At 36.6% G+C, this 18,460-nt stretch overlaps 1 protein-coding gene and 1 pseudogene across 1 annotated transcript in view; both read left to right on the top strand.

The window, feature by feature from the left end:
- PTH2R (parathyroid hormone 2 receptor) overlaps nt 1-18,460 on the top strand; it is a 129,492-nt gene that overhangs the window by 90,075 nt on the left and 20,957 nt on the right. The window lies entirely within an intron of this gene.
- On the top strand, nt 16,484-17,575 carry LOC140511556 (non-selective voltage-gated ion channel VDAC1 pseudogene; annotated as a pseudogene).

The following is an 18,460-nucleotide window of genomic DNA, read 5'->3' as shown; positions in this document are numbered from 1 at the left end:
TTGAATCACTTATCCAAAGTCTCAGAAATAGTAAATAGTAAACTGAGATTTAACCAATTCCCTCTTGATGCAAATCCAGCCCTCATTCTGTAGGTTGCCTGAGGGCAAGAGTTGGGTTTTCATATTTTTGTAAACCCAGCACAGCTCATAGTCAAATCCTAGCACATATTAAATCAACCTACTTTTATTGATTTAAATTTAACTTCATAGTATCTTCATCAGACACTTAGCCTCTCTTTTTTAAGAGTCTAATTTGATTTTCCTCAAGGGTTAAGGTCATACAGTTTTATTTATCTGCAGAAAATCTCACAGGTTCAAGGACAGAGAGGAAGAAAAGAAAAAGATATATCTATTAAAGATGAAGATCTGCAGGTCTATTGCATAAGGAAGGTAAAAATACAGAGGAGGGCCTCAGATCAGAAATAAATCCCAGGAGACCTAGAGCAAATCCAGGGTTCTGAAGCTCTTTAGTTTGAAATGTAGACAGGCACAAAATGTACCACATTTGTAATAAAACCCACTTGCATGTTTGCTGAGGCATACTGAGTGTTATCAGACTAAACCAAACTTCCTAAGAGAAGCTCAGAGGATGGATTTGGGGCAGGAGGATGGATAACTTAAAGGTATGAACTTTAATATATTTTACTTTTTTGTATATTATTGAAGTGATACATTACTACAGTGATAAATCAGACCTGGCCTTCACTCTTCATCCTTGAAATAATATTACTGATCCTAACTTAGAGATCAAGCTAAACTTTTTATAAAAACATTGAATTTTTAAAGTAGATTTATTTTGTATTGTATCTTCTGATATACCCCTTATCTATCAATTTCTGCATGTTTTTCATATAGACTTTTGTAGCCCTTCATTTTTTTTATTCTTTCTCTGGTTCCCTCCCCTGATTTCTCTCTTTTTAAAACGTATTTTAAGGTGTTTCTTTTCACTTGTTCCCAGTTCAGAGTTAAGCACAGATTAAACATATGATGTAAAGCAAAAGTGATACAAAGCAAAATTGGAAACAGAAGTAAAACAGTGACAGGAATGAAAATTAAAAGAAATGATCTTTGGGGAAAAGTTAATCTCATCAAAAAAAATCTTTAATATTTGCTTACATACACAAATGAGTTTTAAAAATGACTATGTGGAATAATAACACTGATGCAATTCAAAGATGTAGATTATTATTCAATATCCAGTTAAGGAAGGCAGAAAATAATAATTCCATAAATTTTCTTTGAAATCATGTCATGGTATTTAAGAGCTCAATAAAGGGAAAGGGGAATAAAGGATGCACATGGGAGGACAGGAGAGAGAAAGATATGTTCAAGATTATTTCACCTCTTAAATCATATTTGGAGAGTTAAGATATCCCCTAGAAGAAAAACAATAATTAAGTCTTTTGATGACTGTAAACCTCACTTATGATATTTGACAGCATGTCCCCAAAATCTTAGTACAACTTAAGACTTTTAGAATAAGCTGTTCATTTCTACCCACATTTCAAATAGAAATCCAGCCCAAAAGATACGCCACTTTGAAAAATCTCTATTGGCTGCCATCTTGTTGCACAAATGGGACTTAAAGTGCATCTCGATAGTTTTAGTCTTCCAATATTGGTCAAAATTGATTGCTTTCTTTGAAAGTTATCATAGAATGGATAAATGTGAAATGCTGTGCAAAAAAGGTAAGGCAGGGACCTCATTCTGTCTACTCAGTGATTTTAAAAAGGGTAAGATGTAGGGGTGAAAGAGGAATATATTGGGAGAAGAAAGGGAGAAATGGAATAGGACAAATTATCTCTCATAAAAGAGACAAGAAAAAGCTTTTTCAATGAAGGGGAAAAGTGGGAAGGTAAGAGGGAAGCTTACTCTCATCACATTTGGCTTAAGGAGGGAATAATATGCACACTCAATTAGGTATGAAAATCTATCTTACACTACAGGAAAGTAGGGGAGAAGGGGATAAGTGGAGTTTGGGGGATGATAGAAGGGAGGTCAAATGGGAGGAGGGGGTAATTAGAAGTAAATACTTTTGAGGAGAGACAAGGTCAAAAGAGAGAATAGAATAAATGTGGAGCAGGATAGGATGGAGGGAAATATAGTTAGTCTCTCACAGCATGACCTTTATGGAAGTCTTTTGCATAGCTACACATGTATAACCTATATTGAATTGCTTGCCTTCTCAGTGGGGATGGGTGGGGAGGGAGGAAGGGAGAAAAGTTGGAATTCAAAGTTTTAAAAATTAATGTTAAAAATTGTTTTTACATACAACTTGAAAATAAGAAATACAGATAATGGGGTATAGAAATCTATCTTGCCCTACAAGAAAATAGAGGAAATGGGGATAATGGAAGGGAGGGATGTGATAGGAGGGCAGATTGAGGGAAGGGTTAATCAGAATGCAAGGCGTTAGAGGATGGAGGGAGGGAAGAGATGGGGAGAAAATTTGGAACTCAAAATCTTGTGGTAAAGAATGTTGAGAAATAAAAATAAACAAATAAATTTTAAAAAATAAAAACAAAAAGAGAAAATAGTATGCTTCAAAAAAAGGGGTAAGATGTAAAATGGAGAGAACTGAAAGGAATAATAAATAGGATAGGAGTAAAAGAAAACAAAATTAAAAGAGTATTTGAAGTAGTATTTGAAAAGATATGGGGAAAATTAAGTGAAGGGGTTACTAAAAATTTTATACTTGTCTGGAAGGGGAAACACAAATGAAAGAGGTAAGAACTTTGAGGGCAATATGTGGAAAGGAAAGAAAGAAATACTTCATACTAGGATGCTCACTTGGAACTTGTTGAAGAAGCAACTTAAAAGAAATGTGGCCACCTAAAGATCAAGGACCTGCCATATTGACTAGTAATAGAAGCTAAAAGTTTTAGAAGGTCCCTAGAGAACTGTGTACATGCATACACACACACACACACACACACACACACACACACACACATACACAGACAGACAGCCTTAAAATTGGTAGGAACATATCATAACTATGAAAAATCAATGTTTTAGAAATAAAATAGATAATACAAGGGGAGGGGAAATGGCAGAAAGAAGGAAATTTTAAAAATCATACCTGAGAAAAATAGGGAATGTAAGGAGAAATGACCCAGCAAAGGTGAACTGGAAAATTAATGTTTACAGCTGCTCATTTCTGTGCAAGGTTGACAGTTTATTGTTTTAAATGAAAAGCAATTTAAATTGATTTGTGCTAAGACTGGTATTTTGGGAAGATTAAAAAAGAGCCATAGTATGTTTTCTTTTTTTTCTTTTTAAACAAAGGGTTTACATGTAAGCACAATCACCCCTTCGTTTCATCTAAAAATGTAATCTCACAACTTTTAAACTTAACTGTGGTTATCTTGCTTTAATTCTTGTTGGCAGTGCTAATCATGCCATTGCTTTACCTTATTATTGTTTGAGCTTTCTTATTTTTCTAGTTCAGGTAAAAATCTACAGATATGTGTGTATGTATGTGTATGTGTGTGTGTGTGTGTGCGTATACACACATATAAAGAGAGAGAGAGAGGGCAATGTGGAAAGATTCAGTGCAATCTCCTTGTTTGAAGCAGGGGAAAGTTTTTTCTAAACAGTTCATAATAAACAGACACCATGTGTATACATTTATGTAAGTGTCATGCTGCTTACAAAGTGCCATACCTATGTTGGTTGTCTCATTTGAGGTAGAGCGAGAAAATATTATCATTACTAATTTACAATTTAGGAAACTAAAACTAAAGGTTTTAAGTGATCATCAGTCAGTCAATAAGCAAGCCGTCTACTAGGTTTCAATCATCTGTCAGCAAGGAAAATTTATGGAGTGAAACTACATGGATAAATAAATGAAAAAGTGCTTTATTAAGTATTTGTGCCAAGCATTTGGCTAAGCATTAAAGATACAAACTCAAGAGCTAGGATTTCCCAGCTGTCTAGGAACTTTGTAACTAAAGAAGACAATACACACAGGGAGTGGTAACCAGGGAATGGCGTTCTGGTCTGACAAGTCAAGGGGGATAATCAATAACACAACAGTGTGGCCAAGTGATATTTGGTTTTTCCAGAAGTGATAGAGGGATTGATTTGATTATAGTTATCAAAACAAGAGAATATGTTTGGGAGGGATAAGGAGGAAGCGGGGAAGGGAGGTGTGGACTGTACTACTGCTGGGTGAAAGGGCTAGAGTGAAGAAGAATGGTCTCAAGTAGTCTTAAAGCCAAATGGCTTAATTCTACACACATACACATAGGCATATAAACATACATATATATGTATACACATATGCATACATATGATGTGCACATATAACATGTATACATGTGTTATATATGTATAGGTGTATACATGTTTGTGTGTGTGTATGTGCACATGCATACATATATACATACACACAAAGATAGAAAGAGAGAGACGAAGGAAGGAAGGAAGGAAGGAAGGAAGGAAGGAAGGAAGGAAGGAAGAAAGAAAGGAAGGAAGGAAGGAAGGAAGGAAGGAAGGAAGGAAGGAAGGAAGGAAGGAAGGAAGGAAGGAAAGGAAGGAAAGGAAGGAAAGGAAGGAAAGGAAGGAAGGAAAGAAGGAAAGAAGGAAAGAAGGGAAGAAAGAAAGAAAGAAAGAAAGAAAGAAAGAAAGAGAAAGAAAGAAAGAAAGAAAGAAAGAAAGAAAGAAAGAAAGAAAGAAAGAAAGAAAGAAAGAAAGAAAGAAAGAAAGAAAGAAAGAAAGAAAGAAAGAAAAGGCAGCTAGGTGGCACAGTGGATAGAGCACTGGGTCTAGGATGAGGAAGACTTGAATTCAAATCCAGCCTCAAACACTTACTAGCTATGTGACTCTGGGCAAGTCATTTTAACCCTTTTTGCATCAGTTTCCTTCTCCATAAAATGAGCTGGAGAAGGAAATGGCAAACTACTCTAGTATCTTAACCAAGAAAACCCCAATTCCAAATGGAGTCACAAAGTTTCAGACACAACTGAAACAACCAAATAATAATGGGAAAAGAGGAGATGGAAGGGAGGGAAAGAGAGAAGGAGGATTAAATGTTTTCTACTATGCTAAGTATTATGGATCCAAATATAAGCAAAAAGAAAGACTATGAATGAAAGAACTGCTTTGCTGTATTGAGGACCCAACTGAGATTCAATAACTTGTCCATAGTAAAAACTCAGTCAGAGTGGTTGCAACTTCCTACATCTCTTTCCACAGCATATGGAGTAGGAACAGAAGAGGTAAATAGGAAGAGGCTTCCAGGATTAGAGGTTAGTGATATACAAGTAATGATAGGACAGATAAGGGATTCAAGAGCAGACAATAGGATTGAGGTGCCGTGGTTCATGAAAGGGTCAAGATTGGGAGGGGGAAAGGTAAGGCCAGAGCAGGGGTGTTGACCAAGGAGAATACAGAGGAATAGAGAGCTGGAAGTCATGATGAGGACAAGGCATAGGGGAAAGTAGGATGATCAAAGGTTATATCTATGCTTAATATCTCCTAGCTTTCCATGGTATTGTAATATGCCCCTAAAAGTTAAAATGTTAAAATATTAAAACATTATTTTAAAAAGAAAGTAAATCCAAAGGAGCACGCATGGCTGTGTATCGCAAGACCCAACGTGATTCTATTCATTCATACCACTGTGTGCCATTTTGGAGGTTATTATGCAGAATCTTAAGTAAAACCTTCTTGGTGTGTGAGATGAGCACATTAGTTCAGCAATCTGAACATTCTTTGACATTGCCCTTTATCAGGATCAGAATGTAGATTGATCTTTTCCAATCCAGTAGTCCCTGGTGAGTTTTCCAGATTTGGGGACATATGGAGTGCAGCATCATCTTTTAGGATTTTAATTAGCTCAACTGGTTTTCCATCACCTTCACTAGCCTTATTCTTAGTAAGCTTCCCCAGTCTCACTTGACTTTATTCTTCAGGATGTAGTATTTATTTGTCACCAGACACATCAGCAATTAAACTCCCAGCTCAGTTGAGTTGGGCTTTGGTCCAGCCACTAGATAAGTACTGGAGCTGCCTGTAATCATCCTCTACTCTTTCCCAGTAGCATTGGGGTACCTTCCAACCTTAGAGGCTTATCTTGCAGTGTCATATCTTTTATCATTTCAATACTGTCCACAGGATTTTCTTAGAGAAATGGAGTGGTTCACCATTTCCTTCTCCAGTGGATCACCTTTTATCAGGATTCTACATGGCATACTCATAGTTTCATTGAACTATGCAAGTTCCGCCAACACAATAAGGCAGTGACTCAGGAGAGATTAATGATTATTAGTTAGTAAGAATCTTGTGTTCCAAGGCTCCAACTCTGATAACCCTTTTTAAAAGTAATTACATTAGTTTTGTAAGTAGAAAAGCAACAAATTTATTTTAAGTCAGATGTAATATTCTTTTATTTAATTTGCCAGTGGAAAAAACTTCAAACAACCAAATTTGTTCCTCTTCTATTACAGTCTTTTCATCTTTAGGATGATTTCATTTGGACTTCTCCAGAGAAAAATGTGCCATTAATGTCCACAGCACAGATGTGCCTAGTTTTCTGAAGGGTCAGGTATAGTATAAGAAGCTATAAAACATGTCTAGACAGCGGAAGCTCATTTTCTAGATCGCCAAGTTACCTAAGAATTGTGTGTGCTCACACATTTGATGGAGAGCCTGAGGCAGCATGGCATAATGGATTCAAAGCTGGCTTTGGAGGCAGGAAGACCAGACCAGGCCTCTCTCAAACACTGTCTATAGGACCCACCCTATACAAATCACTCCACCTCTCAGTGTCCCTAAACTGCTCTTCCAGACTGCAAGTTTCAGAGTAAGTGGAGTTTTCACTGGGAGATCCATAAACTGATGAAATCACAGGCCTAGTTTAAGAAAAATTCATTAAATACTAAATAGGCAGGTCCCCTTCTCTTTATTTCTTTATAAAAAAGAATACCAGATACCAGGAATCATCAGGTTTGTATCCTAGCCTTTATTTCTTACTCAGAGTTTCAGATTTTAAATTGAATTGCTTTAAAATATGGAAATGCTCTCGGTGATCTTCTGAGGCTCAACTACACAAAACCAGGAAAGGGGAACATTCTGAGAAAGAGATTTAATATTCTAAGGGTTAAGGTAGTCTTGGCGAACCTGATGTGACAGCGAGGTAAAGACAGGTGGCTAGACTTGCCAACTTAGCCTCGTTTAGAAAGAACCATATCCTTAAAAACTTTCTTTAAGTCTGACCTAAATCAATTCAAAATCTGGGCTTTTTCAAAGCATGTGAATGAAATTTTGCCACTTTCATCTTTAACTAGACTGCAAACTTAGCACCACCACCACCACCCCAATCTAGCATAGAATTAAAGAATGTCGGTGTGGAGGAGTGTAGGGCTTGGCTTGAAGCATATAGAATGGAGCACAGGGAGAAGAAGGGTATGGGGACAAATATTTACTTAGTACCTACTGTGTACTAGGCACTGTGCTAAGTGTTGTTTTGTCATTTATTTGTTTGCAATTATTATATTTATTATATATGATATAGTAAATATATTATATTAATATATAGTATATATCATATATTTATTATATTATTTTTTTTGCAATTATCTCATTTGATCCTCACAACAATCCTTGGGAGTGTCATCATTATTCCAATTTTAAAGTTGAGTAAACAGAGGCAAAGATTAAATAACTTGCCCTGAGTCACACAGTTAGTGTCTCAGGATAGATTTGAATTCAGGTCTTCCTGACTCCAGTCTCAGTGCTCCATCCACTCATTATGCCTTATCCCAGCACTTAGCACAGAGCCTGGAACATAATATTTGCTCAATAAGTATTTATTGACTGACTATGCCACCTAGCTGTGTAGGAATGGGCCAGTGTCACCAGAAGTGGCCAGGGCACAGGCTCATCTCCATGCATACTCTATCAGATAGTCCCATTCAGAACAATACTCGTGTGTTCCATGGGGTGTGCTTCACACTAGCTCCTTTCCCCTGCCTGGCAGGGACAAGAAGGAAGAAGGGGGAAAGGTACCCAGTATGGGGCCATGGTTTTGAAGTATGGTTTTGAAGTCTAGAAACCAGCAACAGGAATGGGAAAGGAATGAAGTCAAGACTGGGCTCCTATAAAATTTTAAGAAATGGAGGCTCCAGAAGGTGGTAGGAGGAGGCAGGTCTTAGAGAAAGATGTCTAGATTGAGAGGGCTATAGGTTAAGGAACAAGGCCTAGAAGAAAAAGAAGGGAAGGGAAAGGCCCAAGGACATATAATTTGGGGAACAGATTATCTTCACCTATGAGGCATTATTTCCATTTAGCATAGTTACATAGATGCAACTGCTAACATAAGCTACTAGAGGGAGATTCAGTACTGATGACTCAGCTATGCCAGTAAAGTAATAACAGATTTATTATTTTACCTACCAAGGAGACCCTGTATAGAAACAGACAAAATAACAAAATTCACCTGAAGAAACAAAAAATGTAGACAGGATCTTATATAAATAGTAAAAACAAAATGGGTATAATTTGAAGATTTTAATTATACTATAAAGTATTAATCATCAAAATTACTTGATTGTTGTAGTTCAGTCATTTTGAGTCACGTCCAACCCTTTGTGACCTCATCTGGGATTTTCTTGGCAAAGACACTAGAGTCATTTCCTTCTCCAGTTCATTTTACGGATGAGGAAACTGAGGCCAACAGGGTTAAGTGACTTGTGTAGCTAATAAGTGTCTGTGGCCCAGTATGACTCAGGAAGATGAGTCTTCCTAACTCTAGGCTCAACACCCTATCTACTGTGCCACCTAGCTGCCCATTGGGTCTACTAAATATGCTAAACACACAGATAATTACAGCATATGAGGAGAAAATTGGAATAATTTGCAGACTTCTAATTATCCTATAAATTATCAATCATCAAAATTACTTTATACTACTTTTTAAAAAATAGAAAAGTAGATCAAAGGAATATCCTGGAAAAGATAGATCTAGAATAATTAAACTCAAAGGCCCAGTGTTTGATAAACCCCAAAACTTAAAATTATTTTAGGAATAATTCCCAATTAGGCAAGAACTATTATGAAAACTGGAATGAGATTTAACTTAAATTATTTAAGTCAATACCCCACTTCAAATACCACAGTCATCTCCAAAATGCATATGAACGTTGAATATTAAGGATTACATCATAAAATAGAAATCCTAAGATAACTTTCACAGCTATAGCTAGGAGGATGATCCTTAACTCAAAAAGGGTTAGAGGTGACTACAAAAGAATTCCAGTTTCACAAAATTGAAAAAGCTCTCACATAACAAAATCAATGCAAATAAGATGATAAGGGAAATATTCAATTAAAAAAACTTTGCATCAAATACAGAGGATTAGAGTCTGATAGCTAAAATATATTGATAATGAATGCAAATATATAATCAAAAGGCATTCACTAATTCCTAAGGAGTCAAGAAAGAGCCTTGTAAACAAGGACTGAATACTATTAAGAACCATATAAAAATATTACTCCACATCACTAGTTGTAGAAGCAAGCAACAAAACAATTCTAAGGTTTCACCTCATACCCAGAACACGTTGTCACAGATGACAAAAGATGGGAACAGTCCATGTTGGAGGGGTTATCAAAAGAATATGCTACCAATGGAGCTGGGAGTTCGTCTAGCCCGCTCAGAAAGCACTCTGAAATGATACTAAAAGGAAAATATCCATAGCCATTGACTAAGAGATTCTATTGCTTGGTATATCCTGAGGAGGTTAATGATTTTTAAAAATCAGTATTCCACACACATACTAAAATATTTGTGCAGCATTTTTTGTAGTAGCAAAATATTAGAAACAAGGAATACAAGCCTTGATTGAAAGAATGGCTAAAAAGGGGATGGTAAATGGAAGAAGAGACGATTACATGAACGTGATACAATAGAATAAATGTGCAGAATCACGAAGACCCGGGAAGACTCCTATTTTTTATATGAAATGAAATAGACAGAACAAACGAAGCAATCTAAATGGTGCCTATAGCAATGGATGTCGAGTAACAAGAACAAGATTTGAAACTATACACTGTCGTTATAATAACCAAGCCAGGCCTCCAAGAAGAGATGGGAGAATGCACTTCCTTCCCTTCGTTGGAGAGATCAGGCCTAAGAGGCTGGAAGACAGGAGATCCTGTCAGACTTGATTAATGTGTTGGTCGGTTTTGCGGAAGCTGGCCTCTAGCATCTGATTCAAGTTGCCTTTCTTTTCTGGAGAAAAATCTCTCTACATTGGCTATTAGGGCAATACTAATATCTTTAGGAAAAAAGGAACTACACTGTATTTGGAAACTTTATTTTCTATGCTGTCTCAGAAACACAGTAGCATGATATCCATGAGCCAATATGACTCTGAAGATTATGTTTCTTTTTTTTTGATGGATCCATGATATCATTAATGCATTTATTCCATCCTACAATCCTAACCATACCCTTTCCAAGCCTTCTTTTGTGATGTTTTTATCTGTGCTTTGACATAAATGTTCCATAGAATATTGGTCCAATGAAGGTCTCCCTTTTTATCTTTAGTATACTGGTGTACAATTTGGACTGTCCCTTTGTCATCTCTAGTTTTTACTAAATGAATTTCCCACCTCTTTTCATATATATATATATATATATGTATATATATGCACACACATACATATACGTATATGTATATATGTGTGTATGCATGTATGTATGTATGTGTATGTGTATGTATATATATATATATCCAATAATGTTTTTAATAGAAATTACCATATATAAGTTTGGTACAAAGAAATTACCATATATGAGGCAACATCTGGCCTGGTTTTGTCCACCATGAATGGTTTTCATTACTCTTTGGTCTTCATTTTTGTTTCGGTAATTGAATTTCCTTGAGGATCATGGTGTAGTATGAACTATAGCCATTTGGTATCACAAGAATATTAATATTATGCAACTTGAACCAGCTGGGTTCATAACCTAGTTGACAAGGAAAGTCAAATTAAGTCAACAAGCATTGATTGAGTGGTGGTTCATTCATTTCCTTCTCCAGTTCATTTTACAGATGAGGAAATGGGGCAAACAAGATTAAGTGACTTGTCCAGGGTTACACAGTTAGTAATTGTCTGAAATCAGATCTGAACTCAGGAACATGAGACTCGTTGACTGTAGTCCCAGCACTCTATCCACTGTGCTACCTAGCTGTCCCCAAGCATTTATTAGTCACTTATTAAGTGCCAAATATTATGCTAATTATTGGGAATATAAATACAAGACAAAAAGACAGTTCCTGCCCTCAAGGAGCTTATAACATAGAAAAAGAAGCTGAAAGGGGGAAGGGAGGGAGAAGCTAAAGTATCCAGAAGACCTAGTGGAGAAATGGAGAATCTGGGAGGAGCCAATCAAACAGAAGAAAGGATAGAACATATTTCCAGTGTAAGACACCAGGATCAAAGTGAGCTTCCAAAATGAGGATGCTGCAGTGGCATAGAGAAAAGCATAAAGAGTCAGGAGAGCAACCCAGGAAGGAAAGAAGTTAATAAGGTATAAATTACAGTAAGAAGCTACTCAAGCTTTGTTAACAATTTCCATCTGTGAGTCACTTTAGTAACTAATTCTCCCTCCTTCTAAACTGAATTTGTCCTAATTACTGCTCTTATTACAAAAGTTTTTGAGACCCCAGTCTGTACTGCTTGCCAAAGGTGCTAAAATCATTAGTTATGGCTCTTCTATGAATTTCCAGGAAACACTTATTGACAAAATAATTCAATAAACTACCTACCAGCTTTATAGCAGTATCTAGGCTTTCTCATATGTTTCATCCACTTTGTTTTTCTAGTGTTCAGTCAGGCTTATCCTTTTTACTCTCAAAGGACTTTACTGAAGAATCTTGGTGATTCACTGGGGCTTGAGTGACAAACCTATCTATAGAAAAATAGTACTTTGCCTTTCCTGTGTCATAGACTTATTTGGTCTCAGTCTGGTGAAGCTATGGGCCCCTTCCCACAATAATGTTTTTAAATGCATAAAGTAAAACACATAGTATTACAAAGTAGTAGTAGTAGTAGTATCAGTAACAATAATAATATTAGCTAATATTTACAAAGCACTTACTGTGTGTCAGTAACTATGCTAAGCACTTAACAATTATTATCCCATTTGGTTTACACAACCACCGTGGGAGGTGTAATGATAGTATTATCCCCATTTTACAGATGAGGAAACTGAGGCAGAGAGAGGGTAAGTGACCAGAGTTATACAACTGGTAAGTATCTGTGACTGGATTTGAACTCAGGTCCTCTTGACTCTAGGTCCAGCATTCTACCTACTGTGCCACTAATTACATGAAAATAGAATTGTGATAATTTTTTGAAGAATCATCACCCATCAAGTTCATGGACTCCAGGTTCAGAATCCCTTCTACAGAAGAGTTCTAGTAGAATCTCATTTTCTAATGTCTATTAAATGTTAGAAGGCTTAATATTGATTATAAATATTAATTTAATATTAATTTTACATTATCTAGATACCAGGGTTTCATTATCAGACAATTGAAAAGGTTGTTCGTTCATTCCTAACTTAATATATTGAGTATGCAAATGAATGATGAAACTAAATGTGTGCGTAGGGTGGAGGTCTGTTCGTGTGTTTGCGTGTCTATACATATTCTGGCTTGATCTTTAAAGTAATGAAGCAAAAATAATCATTCTCATTCATAAGACTTATCTGATCATATTGTGAATGTTAAGGAAGGCTTAGTATCCCTTAGTGCGAGCTTTAAGCATCTGAAGTTATCTCATTTTACATCTACACAGAGCACACATTTGCAGCTACGTTCCCCCCAGTGCATGGATGTGAAGTCAGAGCTTCTCAATCACATTTTAACCAACCCTCTGTTTTACCCAGGGTAGGATTTTTAAAAACAATGCTAATAGAATGAATCTCACAACTGTACCCCAAGGGCCTTTCCTGTACAGTATATTGAAAGCGATGGGTTTTATTGGTTCTTTGAACTTCTCATATTCAGAATTTGAATGTCAAAAGTCATTTACATTTAGAAAGACAAAGGTACCCAATAATAACTCTTGGCTTGGCTTGTTTTTGATATCTTGGTGGCTTATTTTTCTTAGAAGTGAAAAACTAACCACATATTAACCAGTTTCTAGGTAAGTTAAATCCCATCATACCTTATTTCAAAGAACTGTCTATATTCTTTTCTTACTTTAGAATTTTATTATGCTCATCGTCACTTAAAATGAATATTGGCATTTCCCAGAGTTTAGCCTGTTTTACAGATATATTAGCCACCGTGAGATTTTTTCCATGCACTCAATTTGGCAAAGTGTAATTCAATTCAGTTATAATTCCACTTCAGTCACCATACTAATTCATTGGTAGAACAGGGTAGTTTCTGAATTAGAAAGAAACAGTAACATTTGAGGGAAAATCAAATAGTCTTACTTTATGTAAACACAGATGCACTCATCTGCATGCCTGCAGTGTTTGTGGGTGGAGGGCAAGGAGCAGGAGAAAGAAGGAAAAAACGAATCCCATATGTGCATGTTGGCTTTCTTGTTTTTGTTTTTTTCTGACTCTAGCCTCTTTGGAAATTACAAAAATCGTTTTCTGTGTCTGACTCTTCCTTCCAGCATTAATATTTTTAGAACTGAAGTGACAGGAAATATTTCAGGCAGGCAGAGGAGAGACAGAGCGCAGAGTGTTTGCGGTAATGGAGAATAGTTGCTATTGTCCATAGGCAAGCGGGTTATTTTTTGGATTCACAAAAGCATGAACTCATGTTTCACTACATAGCTATTAATCACATGATAGGAAATCAACGGGTTAGTGTACTCTTTTTATATAGATACTTGCAAATTGCAATTGGTGCCCATTATAACTTCTGGAAAAAAACGATTGTCATGTCCTTTAGGGCAGAAACCCTATCGGACTGTCTCCTGTTTTTAGTACAATGACCCATCACGTAGGAGGAATACAATACATACGTACAATACACCACACTCTCTTCAAACATCCATTTTATGCAAAATATTATACCACACCCTTTGGTAAAATAGCAGGAAGACTTAGTTATGATTCTGGCTGTTATTTTTTTTTAAATGTCAGAGTCTAATTGGGAGGATGAGACATTGATAAATAAATAATAATAATAACCCAAAAGATAAGGAACATTGAGAAACCTAACTCCAGAGAAGTATGAGACAACAAGATCTGGTTCTGTCGAGGAGCTCATCATAGGACATGACATGCATGAGCACATGTTAATTATCACCAGTGACTCAACTACCTAATTAGATTTCATTTACTGGAATAGGGAATCCACATACTTTACAGACTTCCTCCAGTCAAAGTTAAAAACTGCTTTGGTTTGATAATAATGGCCATTTATATAGAACTTTAAAGTTTATAAAGTTTGTCACATACATTACCATTTCCTGTTGATTCCATCTGTGTAAGTCTCTCTTATGTTGACCTCTTCTCTAAACTCGTATGGCCACCAACCCTATCCAGGCCCTTACAGCCTTTTACCTAGATTATTGTAATAATCTCCTAATTGGCCTCCCTCCCTCCAGTCACTTTCCCTCCACCAGTCTCTCCTCCACTCAGCTGCCAAAGGGTTATCCTTAAAGTTTAGATCTGATTCTGTCAACCTTGTGTTCAGTAAATGTCGACAGCTCCCTGTTACTTCTAGGAATACAAAAAGAAAAATGAAAAAGCAACCTGTCATAACCTCTCCCAGCGGATACTAGTGGATACAAGTACTTTGATACTTTAACTGATCTGTGATCTCATGGATGTGGGTGTTCTTTTTTTTTTTTTAATGTTTATTTATTTATTTTTAGTTCTCAACATTCATTTACACAAAATTTTGAGTTTCAAATTTTTTCACCATCTCTCCCTTCCCTCCACCCCAAAATTCTGTGCATTCTGATTATTCCTTACCCCAATCTGCTTTTCCTTCTATCACACCCCTCCCTTCTCTTCTCCCCATCCTCTCTCTTTTCTTGTAGGGCAAGATAGATTTCTATACCCCATTGCCTGTATTTCTTATTTCCCAGTTGCATGCAAAAACAATTCTCAACATTTGTTCCTAAAACTCTGAGTTCCAACTTCTCCTCCTTCCTCACTCCCCACCCATGCTCGCTGAGAAGGCAAGCAATTCAATATAGGCTATATATGTGTAGTTATGCAAAAGATTTCCATAATAGTCATGTGCTATGCAAAACTATATTACCCTCCATCCTATCCTGCCCCCCATTTCTTCTATTCTCTCTTTTGATCTTGTCCATCTCCGAAAGTGTTTACTTCTAATTACTCCCTCTTCTCATTTGCCCTCCCTTCTATCATCTCCCCACCCCACTTATCCCCTTCTCCCATACTTTCCTGTAGTGTAAGATAGATTTTCATAGCAAATTGAGTGTGCATGTTATTCCCTCTTTAAGCCAAATGTAATAAGGGCAAACTTCATTTTTTCCCTCTCACCTCCCCCATTTTTTCCTCCACTGAAAAAGCTTTTTCATGCCTCTTTTATAAGAGACAATTTGCCCCATTGCATTTCTCCCTTTATCCTTCCAATATATTCCTATCTCACCCCTTAATTTTATTTTTTTTAGATATCATCCCTTCCTATTCAACTCACCCTGTGCTCTCTGTCTACATATATATATGTATGTATGTATAGTGTGTGTGTGTGTGTATAATCCTTTCAATTATCCAAATACTGAGAAAAGTTTCAAGAATTACAAATATTATCTTTCCATGTAGGAATGTAAACAATTCAGCTTTAGTAAGTTCCTTATGATTTCTCTTTCCTGTTTAACTTTACATGCTTCTCTTGATTCTTGTGTTTGAAAGCCAAATTTTCTATTTAGCTCTGGTCTTTTCATTAAGAATGCTTGAAAGTCCTCTATTTCATTTTCTATTTTTTTACTCATTCATAATGAATTATTATTCATATTTCTATTTTTTTCCCCAAAGTATTATACTCAGTTTTGCTGGGTAGGTGATTCTGGGCTTTAATCCTAGTTCCTTTGACTTCTGGAATATCATATTCTAACCCCCTTGATTCCTTAATGTAGAGGCTGCCAGATCTTGTGTTATTCTGATTGTATTTCCACAATACTCAAATTGTTTCTTTCTAGCTGGTGCTTGCAATATTTTCACCTTGACCTGGGAACTCTGAAGTTTGGATACAATATTCCTAAGAGTTTCTCTTTTCCGATCTCTTTCAGGAGGTGATCAGTGGATTCTCTCAATATTTTTTTACCCTCTGGTTCTAGAATATCAGGGCAGTTTTCCTTGATAATTTCATGAAAGATGATGTCTAGACTCTTTTTTTGATCATGGATTTCAGGTAGTCCCATAATTTTTAAATTGTCTCTCCTGGATCTATTTTCCAGGTCAGTTGTTTAATTTCTATTCTTTGGGTTCTTTATTTATTTTTTAATTACTCAGTGTCAGCTGATTATTGGATCCCATGGGGACTGATAATAGGATCTACGTCTAGGCATGAAAGAATGGGGTAGAGCCTCTGTCGCCCCTTCGCCTCTGGGTCTGCCACCCACTACTGCTCCCTCTGTGTCTGCCCAGAGAGGAAGAAAATGGCTGTGCCACCTACTTATGCTGACCTTGGAAAAATCTTCCAGGGATGTGTTTACTAAGGGTTATGGATGTGACTTAATAAAACTGGATCTGAAAACAAAGTCTGAGAATGGGCTGGAATTTACAAGTTCAGGTTTAGTAAACACTGAAACCAACAAAGTTTCGGGCAGTTTGGAAACAAAATACAAATGGTCTGAATATGGCTTGACATTTACAGAAAAACGGAACCCAGACAATACATTGGGCACTGAAATTACTGTTGAGGATCAGCTTGCACGACTGAAGTTGACCTTCGATTCATCCTTCTCACCTAACACAAGGAAAAAAAGTGCTAAGATTAAGTCAGGATATAAGCAGGACCATATCAATCTTGGCTTGGATTTTGATATTTGATATTTCTGGACCTTCAATACAAGGAGCTGTGGTACTTGACTATGAGGACTGGTTGGCAGACTACCAGATGAATTTTGAAACTTCAAAATCTCGGGTGACCCAGAGCAACTTTGCTGTTGGCTACAAGACCAATGAATTCTAGCTGCACATCAATGTGAATGATGGCACAGAGTTTGGGGGATCTATTTATCAGAAAGTGAACACGAAGTTGGAAACTGCTGTCAACCTAGCCTGGACAGCTGGAAATAGCTACACTTTGGAGCAGCAGCCAAATATCAGATTGACCCTGAGGCCTCTTTGTCTGCTAAAGTGAACAATTCTAGCCTGATAGGTTTAGGTTACACCCAGACTCTAAAACCAGGTATCAAACTGACATTATCAGCTTTGCTGGACAGCAAGCATGTCAATGCTGGTGGCCACAAGCTTGATCTAGAACTAGAATTTCAAGCATAAAAGAAATTGTACAATTGCTTAATTTTAAAATATTTTGCAGGATAGCTACCTTCAGAAATTAGTGTACCCTTTCATGTTGTATGTCTGGGACACAAGTATGTATCAATCATGTTAGTTCTCCAGGTTAAAGATGATGCAGCTTTAAAGTGTTATTCTTTCAGAGATACAGAAGAAACCCAACTCAGAAAAAAAAGGTCTGATATGTGATGATTCCCATGACAGCTTTCAGAATTCTCAAGGATTGAAAGGGTACATTGAAATACCTTTTTTATCTAGAGATAGCTGCTAGTGGAAGGCAGTTAGTAAATGTGGACTGATTAAAGGAATGAAATTTTGTCTTCCTGAGAATTCATGATCCATTGCAGTCAACTTGACTACATATCTATCCTAGGTGGGTAGAAAGAGGCTCATTCCTTGATGGAGTGAAAATTTGTCTGAAAAGGGGGAATCTTTTTTTTTTAAGTCAAATCCTCATGAATTGTTCCAGCTTTGATTCGTTAGTTCTGCGAAAAGTTGTCTGCAGAGTCCTGTAGGTGTCCACTTTGTACCACTTTGTGGTGGAGCCAGTTTGACGTGATTAAGCCAATCATGTAGCACTTAATTCCCAGTCTCATTGTAACTCCATTCACTTTGGCTGAGTTACATATAAAGAGGCTGCTAGGACACAGAACCATAAGCAGGGAAGAGTCTGTGTCACTGTGCTCACGTAGTGACATCACTTGGAATCAAAATTGTACTTCTGTTGTATTCTCACACTAATTTTTTTTAGCAATTAATGGATACATTTTAGAATCTTCCATATTGTGTGGAATTAAAAGCCCTCCCCTCCAAATGCTATACTTACCACCACTTAAAAACACAACTTGAATAAAATGTTGAAACCTCAAAAAAAAAAAAAAGAAAGAAAGAAAGGGGTTAGGAGCAGTCATGAGTCTGAAACTATTCAGTGAGCAAGGAGCAAAACCAGAAGTAAGTAATATCCATATGACTCTGGGC

The sequence above is a fragment of the Notamacropus eugenii genome, chromosome 6 (genome assembly GCF_028372415.1).
Source record: "Notamacropus eugenii isolate mMacEug1 chromosome 6, mMacEug1.pri_v2, whole genome shotgun sequence".
Lineage (NCBI taxonomy): Eukaryota > Metazoa > Chordata > Mammalia > Diprotodontia > Macropodidae > Notamacropus > Notamacropus eugenii.
This window is presented reverse-complemented; position numbering and strand designations above follow the sequence as displayed.